The sequence below is a fragment of the Muscardinus avellanarius genome (assembly GCF_963383645.1).
Source record: "Muscardinus avellanarius genome assembly, chromosome: 19".
NCBI classification, from domain to species: domain Eukaryota; kingdom Metazoa; phylum Chordata; class Mammalia; order Rodentia; family Gliridae; genus Muscardinus; species Muscardinus avellanarius.
Genome location: NC_137805.1, coordinates 14,258,742 through 14,272,623, shown reverse-complemented (window position 1 = coordinate 14,272,623; position 13,882 = coordinate 14,258,742).

Genomic DNA, 13,882 nt, shown 5'->3' with positions numbered 1-13,882 from the left:
AGATTTCAAGCCTGAAAGTGGCTGTTTGTCCAGTGCGCTGTTTTTCAGCCTGTCGACGCTTGGGGCTGGAAAATTCTTCATTCTAGGGCCTGTCCTGTGATTTGTACGGCGTTCAGCGGCGTCCTAGGTCTCTTCCTTCTAGATAACAAAGTGCAGCCCCTGCCGTCAGTGTGACAACACTAACTTAGGGCATTACCAGCCGCCCCGAGGGAGGTAGCTAACGGTGCATAAATGACTCCGTCGGGACACGATCCCAAATTTTGGGACAAGGGACTCCAGCCTGCCTCCCTGGAGAGTGCTCATCTCTTGTTGAGTTCATCTGAGCTAAGATAGACTTTTCTTCTGTGGCTCCTGGAGTTTTAGGCACACCCCTGGGAGACATCTAGTAAGGGTACACGCCTCTCCCTGCAGCAGCCCCCCAGGGTTTCAATAACGGTTTTATATGTCTAAAGATTTTGTTTCCTTTGGTCGCAGGTGGCACAACTTTTAACAAGCTATTTATGGAATTCCAATGAGTGGTGATGGATGATGCAGTCCAAAATAACTAAGGTAAGAGAAGTAAAATCAGACTCCTGAGGAGCCCTTGTCAGTCAGTGTCATTTGATGTCTTCACAAACAAAGCGAAGGCCGATCATGGTGGTGCAGGCCTGCAGGCCCCATTCTTAGGAGGTCGAGACAGGAGGGCTCAAGGCCAGCAACTCAGCAAGACCCTGCTTCAGAAATTAAAAATAGCTGGGTGTGGTGTCTCAGGCTTGTAATTCTAGTACTTGGAAAGCTGAGACAGGAGGATCGCAGGTTAGCAGCCAGCCTCAGCTACTGAGCGAGGCCCTCCGAAACTTAGTGAGACCCTGTTTCCAAATAAAAAATAAAAATTAGGGCTGGGGATGTAGCTCAGAGGTAGAATGCCCCTGTGTTCAATTCCCAGTATCGTAAAAAAAAAAAAAAAAAAAAAAAAAGCGGAGGAGGTGGTTGGAGTTGTAGCTCAAAGGTAAAATGCCTCTGGGTTCAATCCTCAGCACCCAAAAATAAATTAATTAATTAAGCAAGCTAAAAGTGGGTTCTTTCCCACTCTGCCTTTTCTAAACTATAAGACTAGCTTATTTCTATGATTAAAAACATCAAGCCGGGCGTGGTGGCGCACGCTTGTAATCCCAGCATTTGGGAGGCTGAGACCTGGAGGATCGCGGTTCGCGGACAGCCTCAGCTACTTAGTGAGGCCTCTGCAACTCAGTGAGACCCGGTTTCAAATTAAAGAAAAAATAGGGCAGGAGGTGTAGCTCGGAGGTCAAATGCCCCTGGGTTCCATCCCCAGAACCGCAAAAACAAAAAACAGAAAAAAAAAAAACATCATTACGCCGGGCATGGTGGTGCATGCTTGTAATCCCAGTACTTGGGAGGCTGAGACAGGAGGAGGATCGTAGATTTGTGGCCAGCCTCAGCTACTTAGTGAGGCCCTCTGCAACCTATTGAGACCTTGTTTCAAAATAAAGAATAAAAAATAGGGCTTGAGGTGTAGCTCAGAGGTAGAATTCTCCTGGGTTAAATCCCCAGTACTGCTAAACAAATAAACAAACAAAAACATAATTATTAGCCAGGTGTGGTAGCACACACTTGGAATCCCAGTACTTGGGAGGCCGAGACAGAAGGATCGCAGGTTCAAGACCAGCCTCAGCAACTTAGTGAGGCCCTTTGCAACTGAGTAAGACCCTGTTTCAACATAAGAAATAAAAAAATAGGGCTGATAGTGTAGCTTAGAAATAGAATGCTCCTGGGTTCCATTCCCAGTATCACAAAGAAAACACACATAATTATCAAGTTGGGTATGGTGGCACACACCTGTAATCCCAGCACTTGCATAACTGAGACAGGAGGGTTGCATTGATGGCCAATCTCATGAGGCCCTCCACAGCTTGGTGGGACCCTGCTTCAAAATAAAAAAGAAAATAAGGGGTGGGTTGCAGCTCAGAGATAGAATACCCCTGGGTTCAATCCCCAGTACCAAAAACTATAATAATAACAACAGTAATAATAACAATAAAAATATTCACTGCGGCTCTATTCGTAATACCTGGGAAAAGTGGAAATAATCAAATGTTCATTAACAGATAAATAATTAAACGAATTGGGATGTCTTCATGCAGTGGAATTCTCAGAATTGAAAGGAATAAACTAACAATACAACATGGTCGAATCACACAGATACAAGGTTGAGTGGAAGAAGCCACACACAAGAAAGTAGGTGTAATAAAGCAATCACAAGTGAGGTTGGAGGCCCCTCTGGCAGGAGCTTCTGGTAGGAAGGTGGTCTGCGAGAGCCTCTGCAGCACTGAAAGGTTTTCCTTGGGTGCATATACATACTTTTTTCCTCTTATTTTCTTATGGTAAAATATACTAACAAAATTCATCACTTTAGCCATTTTTAAGTTCACAGTTAATTGGCATTGAGTACAAATTTGGAGCCATCAACACCATCTGTCTCCAGAACTGTTCATCTCTCCCAGCTGAAATTCTGTACCCATTAAACAGCAACTGATCCCTCTCCTCCCCTAGCTCCTGGCAACTGTCATTCTACTTCCTGTCTCTCTGAATTTACCCTGCATATTGCATGTATTAATTTATTTTTTATTTTTGTCTTTATTTGTGTGTGTGTGTGATACTGGGGATTGAACCCCAGGGGCATATCACCTCCAAGCTATACCCCTACCCTGTTTTTGTTTGTTGGTTTTTTTATTCACAGTACTGGGGATTGAACCCAGGACCCTGCAGTCCTCCTGTCTCAGCCTCCCAAGCGTGCGCCACCACGCCCAGCTTCACCCTCCCCCCCCAATATTGGTATTTAACCCAGGGGCATATACCTATCTCTGAGCTATACTTCCAGCCTTAGTTTCAATTCTTTATTTTGAAACAGGGTCTCATTAAGTTGTGGAGGGTCTCACTAAGTAGCAGAGGCTGGCTATGAACCTGCTATCCTCCTGTGTCAGCCTCCCAAGTACTGGGATTACAACTGAGTGCCACCACACCCAGCTTATTCCTTTTTGATAAATGCCCAGAAGTGCCATTACCAAGTCATAAGGTAAGTGTATATTTAGCTTTAAAACAAACAAAAAAACACTAGGCATAGTGGTGCTTGCCTATAATATTAGTACTTGGGAGGCTGAGGCAAGAGGACCGCAGGTCAGAGGACAGCCTCAGCAAGTAGTGACACTCTCATCAGCCTAGCAAGACCCAATTTCAAACTAAAAATAAAAAATAGGGCCGGAAGTTTAGCTTGGTGGTATAGTATCCCTGGGTTCAATCCCTAATACCACAAAAAAAGAACAAAGAAACTTCATTTTCTCATCGATTTTTTTTTTCTTTTTTCTTTTTGTGGTTCTGAAGGTGGAACCCAGAGGCTTTTTACCTCTGGGCTATACTCCCAGACCTATTTTATATATTTATTTCAAACAGGGTCTCACTAAGTTGCTGAGAGCTTCACTAAGTAGCTGAGGCTGGTTTCGAACATGTGCAATCCTCCTGTCTCAGCCTCCCAAGTGCGGGGATTACAAGCGTGCGCCATCACGCCCGGCTTCTCATCCTTTTTTTTTTTTTGTGGTACTGAGGTTCCTGGAAGCCCTTCTACCTCTGGGCTACACTCCCAGACCTATTTTTTGTATTTTTACTTGGAAACAGGGTCTATTAAGCCAGTGAGGCTGGCTTCGAACCAGCGCAATCCTCCTGTCTCCGCCTTCCAAGCACAGGGATTACAAGCGTGCGCCACCACGCCCGGCTCTCATCAATTTTGAAGTTTAAGTCATTCTACTATATGTATAGTAGTATCTCATCATGGCTTTAATTGGCATTTTCCTGGTGGCTAATAATGTTGAACACTTTTTCATATACTTATTTGTGATGTAGCTGTACTCTTCAATGAAATGTTTTCACATTTTTACTGCTCGAGGTTCTTTGCTTATTGTCTAATGATATTTCTTTATTACTATTGAGTTTAGAGTGTTAATTATACTTTAATATACTTGTTTTGGAGTTGGGGGTGTTTTTTTTTTTTTGGTGATACTGGGATTCCTGGAAACCCTTCTACCTCCGGGCTACACTCCCAGACCTATTTTATATTTTTTATTTGGAAACAGGGTCTCTTAAGCCAGCAAGACTGGCTTCGAACCAGCGCGATCCTCCTGTCTCCGCCTCCCAAGCGCGGGGATTACAAGCGTGTGCCACCACGCCCCGCTGAAAGTTTTTTTTATGGTATTGGAGACTGAACCCATGGGCATTTTTCCTCTGAGCTATACCCCAATCCTATTTTATATTATTTTGAAATAGGGTCTCACTAAGTTGCCTAGGGTCTTGCTAAGTTGCTAAGGCTGGCCTCAAACTTGTGGTTCTCTTCTCTCAGCCTCCCAAGTATTGGAATTATAGTGGTGTCCCACCATACCCAGCTTGATATTTATTTTAATTGACAGGTATAAATGGTATACATGGAATTTTCTCTTTAAACTATTGATTCATAGTGATTTTTTTTTTAATTGAACAAGCCTTGTAGTTTTGGGTTAAACCTCACTTGGTATGTTTGATTTGGTCATCTACTGGAAAATTTTGTGTGTGTTTTATGAAGGAAAATTGGTTTGTAGTTTTCTTTTTGTTTACTGTATGGTTTCATTATATGGATAGTGCCTTTTTTTTTTTAAAGAAGACTTGGGAAATACTTCTTTCTCTTCTGTTTTTTGGGAAGAGATTATATAGAATTAGCATTATTTTTCCTTTAATATTTAGTAGAATTTGTCAGTGAAACCATATGGGTCTGATGATTTGTGCTCCAGGAGTTAAAACATTTCTTTAAAATTACAGGAGTTTTGGTGCCTGTGATTCTTTAAAATTTTTTTAATTTGTTTATTGGTGCGTTGTAGTCATGCATCTTAATGGGATACGAGACGGTAGAGGCATATATGACCCAATTAGGGTGATTGTGATTTTTAAGTAATTAGTCTATTTTATGTAAGTTGTTGTATTTCTATATAAAAAGCTGTTGGGGTTTTTGTTTTGTTTTGTCTGTTGTTTGTGGTATTGGAAATTGAACCCAGGGGCAATGTACCATTGAAATACCTCACAAGCCCTTTTTATTTTTTGTTTTGAGACAGAATCTAGCTGAGCTACCTAGGCTGGCCTTGAACCTATGGTCCTTCTACTTCAGCCTTCCCCTTGGAATTATACACCACACCCGCACACCTGACAAGAGTCGTTTATAGTACCCCCCCAACTGAACCCAGGGCCTTGTGTGTGGGCAAGTGCTCTACCACCGAGCTATATCCCAGCCTGAAATATCTCCGTTTCAAGCTGTGAAGGTTTATTTTATGAGACAGGATGCATTCTGCCATGGTGAATGTTCCCAGGACCCTTGGAAGGAACACAGCCTGCTGTTGTTGGCTGGGATAGCACCGATGCCGTCCAATCTGTGGTTGATGGCGTTGCTGGCTGCATCCTTGCTGATTTCTGTCTAGTGGTCCCGCCTGTCACTATGAGAGGGTTGTTGATTGTTCTCTTCTTCCTTTCAGTTCTGACATTTTTGCCTCTCAGGTTCCGAAGCTCTGTTGTCCAGGCATTCACATCTGAGGTTTTGTCTCCTCAATGAGTTGGCCCTTTTCCATTACGTATTGTTCCTCTCTGCCCTGCCCTTGATCATTTTCCTTGCTCAGAGAATACTTTATCTGATATACATACATACATACATACATACATAATTTTTTTGGTTTTTTTTTTTGTGGTCCTAGGAATGGAACCCAGGGGCATTCTACCTCTGACTTATACCCCTCAGCCCTATTTTTTATTCTTTATTTTGAAACAGGGTCTCACTGAGTTGCAGAGGGCCTCACTAAGTAGCTGAGGCTGGCTTCGAACTTGGCATAATCCTCCTGTCTCAGTCTCCCAAATGCTGGGATTACAAGTGTGCACCACCACACCCGGCTTGTTGTAGTATAATTATGACATATATTATATCCTCTTTGCTAGGATTTTAAGATTTTGCAATTCTACTTTTCTTTTTTGTGCGTGTGCGCATACGCGCACGCATGTGTATGTGTGTGTGTGGTATTGGAGATGGAACCCAGGGGCATTCTACCTCCAACCTACACCTCCAGGCCTATTTTTTATTTTTTTTATTCTTTATTTTGAAATAGGCTCTAACTAGGTTGTAGAGGGCCTCACTAAGTAGCTGAGGCTGGCCATGAAACTGCGATCCTCATGTCTCAGCCTCCCGAGTACTAAGATTACAAGCATGCGCTGCTAGGCCTAGTAACTGTCTTCTTTCAGTTGTTACCCACAAAATGCAACCTAGATTTATCACATTAATGGTTTATTAGTACATTAATTCATCTTAGGCAATGAGAAGATCTTGGAACACTTCAAACTTCTTTTATCTTTTTACCGTATATATCCCTTTTATTGTGTATTTTAATTGTATATGTTATAGCCCTCATGAGACTTTATATTGTTGTTTATATGGTTAGCATTCATTTAGATCTATTCATAATAGATTATAATTTTCATTTTTCTTCATTCTTTTTTTGGGAGGGGGTACTAAACCACCCCCGAGTCCTAATTTTTCTTTACTTTTTTTTTATATATATATTTATTTATTTTATTTGCAGTACTGAGAATCAAACCCAGGGACATTCTGCCTCAGAGCTACAACTCCAGCCCTATTTTTTATTCTGTTTTTGTTTTGTTTTGTTTTGTGATACTGGGGTTGGAAACAGGGGCATTCTACCTCTGAGCTACATCCCCAGCCCTTTTTATTCTTTATTTTGAAACAGGGTTTCACTGAGTTGCAAAGGGCTTCACTTCAGTAGCTGAGGCTGCCTGTGAACCTTGATCCTCCTGTCTCAAGACAGCCTCTTAGATGCTGGGATTACAGGTATGTGACACTAGGCCCTGCTTTTCTTTTATTTTGAAACCAGCTCTCACTAAGTTGTAGCTGAGGCTGACTGAACTCACGATCCTCCAGTCTCAGCTTCCAGGTACTGGGATTATAAGCATGCGCCACCACGCCCGGCTCTTCGTTCCCTTTTGAATCTTTATGAGATTATTTTCCATCTGCTTGAAGGACATTTGATAGTAAATTTTTTTCTTTTTATATATGGTTACTGTGGACTTTTTTTTTTTTTTAAAGTACTGGGATTGAACCAGGGGCGTTCTCCTCTGAGCTACACCCCCAGCCCTATTTTTTAATTCTTTATTTTGGAACAGTCTAAGTTGTGGAGAGCCTCACTAAATAGCTAAGGATGGCAGTGAATCTGTGATTTTCCGTCTCAGCCTCCCAAGTACTGGGATTTAAAGTGTGTGCTTCCATGCAAAGTGGCTGGTACTGTGGATTGAACCCAGGGGCATTCTACCACTGAGCTATACCTTCAGCCCTTTTAATATTTTATTTAGAAATAAGGTCTCACTATATTATTACACACTGCCCTCAAACCTGCAATCTTCTTATTTCAGCCTTCCAAATACTGGGATAACAGGTATGTTACCATCATGCCCAGCTCTTTAATGATTTCTCAGTGTAATTTTGCTGATAATGAATTCTGTTGAGGTTTCTTGATCTGAAGCTTTTTTAAATTGCAGCTTTAGATTTATGAGAGCTAATTTTCGCTGGGTATAGAATTCTAGGTTGACAAATTTTTTTTCTGCCCTTTGATGGTAATCATTCCATTGTCTTCTGGTTTGTCTGTATTGAGTAGGATTCTCGTGTGTGTGTGTGTGTGTGTGTGTGTGTGTGTGTGTGTGTGTGTGTGTGTGTGTGTTATACATAGCATATAATTAAATATAAAGTATATTATTTTAATTATTAGTCATACTAATTACAGTAGACACATGTACTGCACATATATAGATGCTCCATGACTTACAATGGAGTTACAACCCAATAATCCTACAATCCAGTGATCCTATTGTAAATAGAAAATATTGTAAGTCAAAAATTTATTTACATTTGGGCATGGTATCACATGCTTGTAATCCCAGTACTGGGGAGAATGAGACAGGAAGATCACACAGGTTCAAAGCCAGCCTCAACTACTCCTTAGTGAGGGTCTCAGTGACTTGGTGAGACCCTGTTTTCAAATAAAATAAAGAATAAAAAAAAATAGGTCTGGGAGTGTAACCTGGAAGTAGAAAGCCCCTGGGTTCCATCCCCAGTACCAACACCACCAAAAAAACAACAACAACCAAAAAAAACCCATTATTGACTCTACCTAATCTCCCAAACATTACAGCTCAGCATAGACTATAGTCTGTGCTCAAAATACATAGGGGTTTTGGGGGTATGTGTTTGGTCCTAGGGATTGAACCCAGGGGAATTCTACCTCTGAGTTACATCCCCAGCCCTATTTTTCATTTCTTATTTTGAAACAAGAGTCTCACTAAGTTGCAGAGGGCCTCACTAAGTTGTTCAGGTTGGCCACAAACCTCTGATCCTCCTTCCAAGTACTGGAATTACAGGCATCTACCACCACACCTAGCCGGAATACATAGATTAATCTACATTTGGATACAATCATGGAACACAAAGCCTGTTTCATAGTAAAGTGTTGAATATCTTATGAAACTTTTTGCAAAGGAAAACTAGAATGACTGTATGGAATGCTTTCTCAGCACCAGAAAGTTGAGAAAATCACAAGTTGAACTATTGTGAGTCGGGAACCGTGTATATATTTATACATGGATTGTTTTAAAGATATAATTTGTGACAGGGGAGGCATGCAGGTGGGAGACTGAGAAAGCATTGCAGTGTGAGTCCAAGAGCAGTGTGTTGGAGAATTCCCTCTGGCTGGGAGGTCAGCCTTCTGTTCTCCTCAGATGTTTAGCTGATTGGAGGGCATCCTGCGCTACTCAAAGTCCATTCATGTAAACGTCAGTGCCATCCAAACCATCCCATAGAAACATCCCTGACCACGTCTAACCAAAGAACCTGATCACTGTGGCCAGGAAAGCTGACGCTAAAATTAACCTTCGCACGCCCATGCCTTGTCAGCTTGGCACCAGGACACGTCTCTTTGAATCGTAGTTATTTTCTAAATAAAGACAATAACAAGGTCATATTTTTGTCTAACATGATAGAATATTCTGTATACAATAAAACACACTCTCTTGGGAAGGGACTGCAAAGTGCCTGGATGATGTTTGTCCTTCCTTTGGTATCTTGCCATTTAAATATTATTATATTAAGTTAACAATACTTAAATGTTAGCATCAGCTACTAATGTAATTGCTTTTTCTGGGGAAAAAATTGTGCCTATTTTCCATTGCTGTATAACAAAACTCCCCCAATTCAGTAATGTACAGTAACCAAGCCAGGTATGGCGGCACATGCTTGTAATCCCAGTACTTGGGAGACTGAGACAGGAGGATCGCAAGTTCTCTGCCAGCCTCAGCAACATGGAGCCTTCTCTAAACTCAGTGAGATCTTGTTTCAAATTAAACAATAAAATGGGACTGAGAGTGAGGCTCAGAGGTAGAACACCCTTGGATTCAATCCCTAGTACCACAAAATAAACAAACAAACTAGCCCATCCAATTGGTTCACAGTTCTGTGAATCAACAGTCAGTGCTGGGTTATTTGGTTCTCCTGGTCTTGATTGGAGTCATTCAGGCAGCTTGGACAGGTTTTGGCTCATCTGGGGGGAGACTGTCTGGTACTCCTTTATGTGTGAGACACTTGCTAGATGCTGCGCAGGCCCCGTGAGCGCTGCGGACCTGGCCTTTGGTCTGTATGAAGCATAGAATCATGATCGTGACTGACAGGTGGATATGTGTACATTAATGTGTTGGGTTCTGGTAAAGATGAAGAAGCTGCTGTGGGAGTGGGTATTTGGAGGAAGGAGGTGAGTGGTTCTGTGTGCGCTGCAGTCTGGCTGATGAGAAGGAGCTGAGAGCAGAAACTGCCAGGCAGAAGCGTGAAGACCAGATGTCAACAGCAGCAACAGTGTATGGGGAACGCAGGGAGCGGACGGAGGAGCTGGAGACGGACTGGGGCCCATGTTGTTGGGTTCTGGGATATTATTCTCCTGCCCCCATTTTCTCCCATTTCCCTTCAGAAAAAAATTAGTGTATTAGGTAATGATAGATCTAGGCTCTGGATTTAGTCCTGTGATCTTAGACTAGTTGCTTAATTCTTCATTCAAAGCAAAATGGAGGGAGGGGGAAAGGCAGACAGAAGTGGGGTGGTACAGAAGGAAGGAAGCACACGAGGAGATGTCATACTCTGTTGCCCTCGAGTGTTGGAGCTTGACACCTGTAGCAGGCATTCCAGAAGGACCATTGAGTTAGCAGAAAGAGAAGACATCAGATCATTTTCACCATCAAGGTGAATAAGAGAATTTTCCATCTCGTGTCTGTATTTAAAGGAAAGAGTAAATGCATCACAATGAAGAAAGGCCACATTCATTTCCGTCTCCTGGATGCAGAGTGAATTGACTGACCCTAAATGTTGGGTGCCGCCAGGAGCGTGCGGAGGCGCCTGGAGGACAGGGCTGGCTTTCTCCTGGCCCTTGGCACCGAGGAGGGGCTTGTTGAGCAGCGAGCAAGCGAGTGCTTTCCTGCTTCCACGGAACTGGGACTGCCATTGCCTTTCAAGTCAGGCTTTACATGCATTCCAAAAAGAGATTAGAACCATTTCGTCTCACGATGATGTTAGCCCAGTCTGGTCTGGTCCATGGATGATAGTTTCCATGTCCCCAGAGCCCAGCAGAGCCACCATACCTCTCAGCCTCGTCAATGTTTTCTGCCTTTGGCCAACGACCCTTGGGCTTGAGCTGACATTGGAAAGGAACTTAGTAGTTATACTGCCTGGATCTTAATTTTCCAATTATTATGTAAGGTTTTCTTTTTCTAGAAAGACTGATCTGGAATGAGAATGAATTCTCATCAGTAAAGCAGAGCTTTAAGTAGGTCATCTGACTTTGCTTTTATGCTCCGCGTTCACCCTGGTTACAAAGGGCCTTTCACGAGTGTCTAGGCTTTCATCCCTCTGGACTCTCCACAGCCTTTGTCAGAGAATTAAGCTGCCCACCTCCCCCAAGCAGCCGCATGGGCTCTTTCATAGTGTGTGCACTGGACTGTGTTTAGGTCAGCAGGAACTCTGTGGACACTGAATCCACAAACAGTCTTCCCTCTGGGCTAGAGAATCGGTATTGCTTAGTGTTAAAGCCACAGAAGTTAGTGTGTGCTAGTGTCTAATAAATATGGTGACTTTCAGCCTGGTTTTTTTTTTTTGGCCAGAGTTTAAGCCTAAATTTTGGCCAGAGTTTACAAAGTGTGTATATTAAAGGTATTCATATCTGAAATTTACCTATGGATAATTTCTTTAACTTTTTTTTCTTTGTAGTAGCGGAGATTTAACTCAGGGACATTCTGCCTCTAAACTACATCCCAAACCTATTTTAGTTTTTAATTTGAAACAGTCTTACTAAGTTACTGTGCTACTGCTCTGAAATTGCAATTCTCCTGTCTCAACCTCTCAAGTATTGGGATTACAGGTGTGAATCACTGTGCCCGACTTTTTTTTTTTTGGTATTGGGGATGGAACCCAGGGGCATTCAACCTCCGAGCTACACCCCCAGCCCTATATTTTTATTTTTTATTTGGAAACAGGTTTTCACTGAGTTGCAAAGGGCCTCACTAAGTAGTAGCTGAGATTGTCCATAAACCTCAGTCCTTCTGTCTCACCCTCCCAAATGCTGGGATTATAAGCATGCACCACCATGCCCTGCTAAAAATGTTTCTAAACCGGGCATGGTGGCACATGCCTGTAATCCCAGTATGTTGGAGATTGAAACAGGATAATCACAGGTTCAAGGACAGCCTCAGCAAGTAGTGAGACTCTCATCAACCTAGCATGACCCTGTTTCAAAATAAAATAAGGCTGGGGTTATCTATCTCAGAGGTAGAATGCCCCTGAGTTCAATCTCAATTCTCAGTACCACAAAATAAAGAAGTAAGTAAATAAAGTTTTTGTGAACATTAATATATAAGCTTTTGTATAGATGTATATTTCCTGTTCTTGTGAGAACATACCTAACTTTTTTTTTTTTTTTTTTTTTTTTGTGGTACTGGGGTTCCTGGAAGCCCTTCTACCTCCGGGATACACTCCCATGGGCTACACTCCCAGACCTATTTTTTTACTTTTGTATGTGGAAACAGGGTCTCTGAAGCCAGCGCGGCTGGCTCTGACCAGTGCGATCCTCCTGTCTCCGCCTCCCAAGTGTGGGGATTACAAGCCTGCGCCACCTCGCCCGGCTCTGCTTAACTTTTGAAGAAACTGCCAAATGACTGATTGTGCTTTCCATAGTGATTGTACCACTTTATACTCCAACCATTAATACGCCAAAGTTCTGGTTTCTCCGTGTCTTAGACACACTTGGTGTGGTTGATGTTTATGTTTTAGTAGGCCTGTGGCAGTGTATTGTGTGTTCATTCGCATCTCCTTAGTGATTGTGTGTGTGTGTGTGTGTGTGTGTGTGTGTGTGTGTGTGTGTGTGTGTTACTGAGGATTGAGCCACAGGATACTCTACCACTGAACCACACACCTGGCCCTTTTATTTTTTATTTGGAAACAGGGTCTTGCTAAACTGCTGTGCTCAGGCTTTGAGCTTGCACTGCTCCTGGCTCCATCTCCTGGGTACTGGGATTGCGGGCATGTGCCACTGTGCCTGGCAGTGTTACCCTAGGGGTCAGTGATTCACAGCGCCCTCACGTGCTTGATGGCCTTCCATTTATTTTCTGGATGAAAGTAACTGTTCAGAGCCGGGCCTGGGAGTGCACACTTGTGACCCTAGTGCTTGGGAGGCTGAGCAGGAGGATCGGGGTTCACGGCCAGCCTCAGCTACTTAGTGAGGCCCTCGCAACTTAGCGAGACCCTGTTTCAAAATAAAGAATAAAAAAATAGAGCTTGGGGTATAGCTCGGAGGTAGAACGCCCCTGGGTTCCATCCCCAGCGCCACACACACACACACACACACACACACTCTCACTCTCTCTCCCTCTCTCTCTCTCCTCCCCTCTATATATACATACACATACATGTTTTGTGTGTAACTGTGTATGTATGTATGTATGTTTAACACAGTTTACCATTTTGACCATCTTTAAACATATAGCCATGTTTCAAATGGTTGTGCGGCCATCACCACCATCCAGCTTCAGAACTTTTTCATGTTCTCCACACCCTCTACCAGTAAACCCCAACTCCCCATTCTTTCTTCTCCTTAGCACCTAGCAGCCATCATTCTATTTTTTGACTCTTGAATTTGACTACTCATGGAATCAGATAATACTTGTCATTTTGTGCCTGCCTTATTTTATTTAGTGTAGTATGCGTCTGGCTCATCTGTGTGGTAACATGTTTCAACTTCTTTCCTTTCCAAGGTTAAACAGTTCCATTCCACAGATTCTCCATGTCTTGTTTACCCGTTCATCTACTGCCGGACACTTCATTTGCTTCCACCTCTAAGCCACTGAGAGTGAAGTTGCTGCGAACATTGCTGTACAATGTCTGCTCAAGTCTCTGCTTACCCTTTTTTGGACATATTCCCACAAGTGAAATGTCTGGATCATATACTAATAGTATACACAGTTTTCTAGAAATTGCCGTTTTGATTTCTAAAGCAGGTATAACACTATATTCCCACCAGCAGTGCACAGGGATTTTCTCACATCCTCACCACACTTGTTACTTCCTAGTCTGTCTGTCTGTCTGTCTGTCTGTCTGTCTGTCTGTCTTTCTTTCTTTCTTTCTTCTAGTAGCTATCCTGATGAATATAAAGTGGTATCTCATTATAGATACCACTATGAATCTTATTTGTATTTCTGTAATGATTAGTGATATTGAGCATCTTTTTATGAA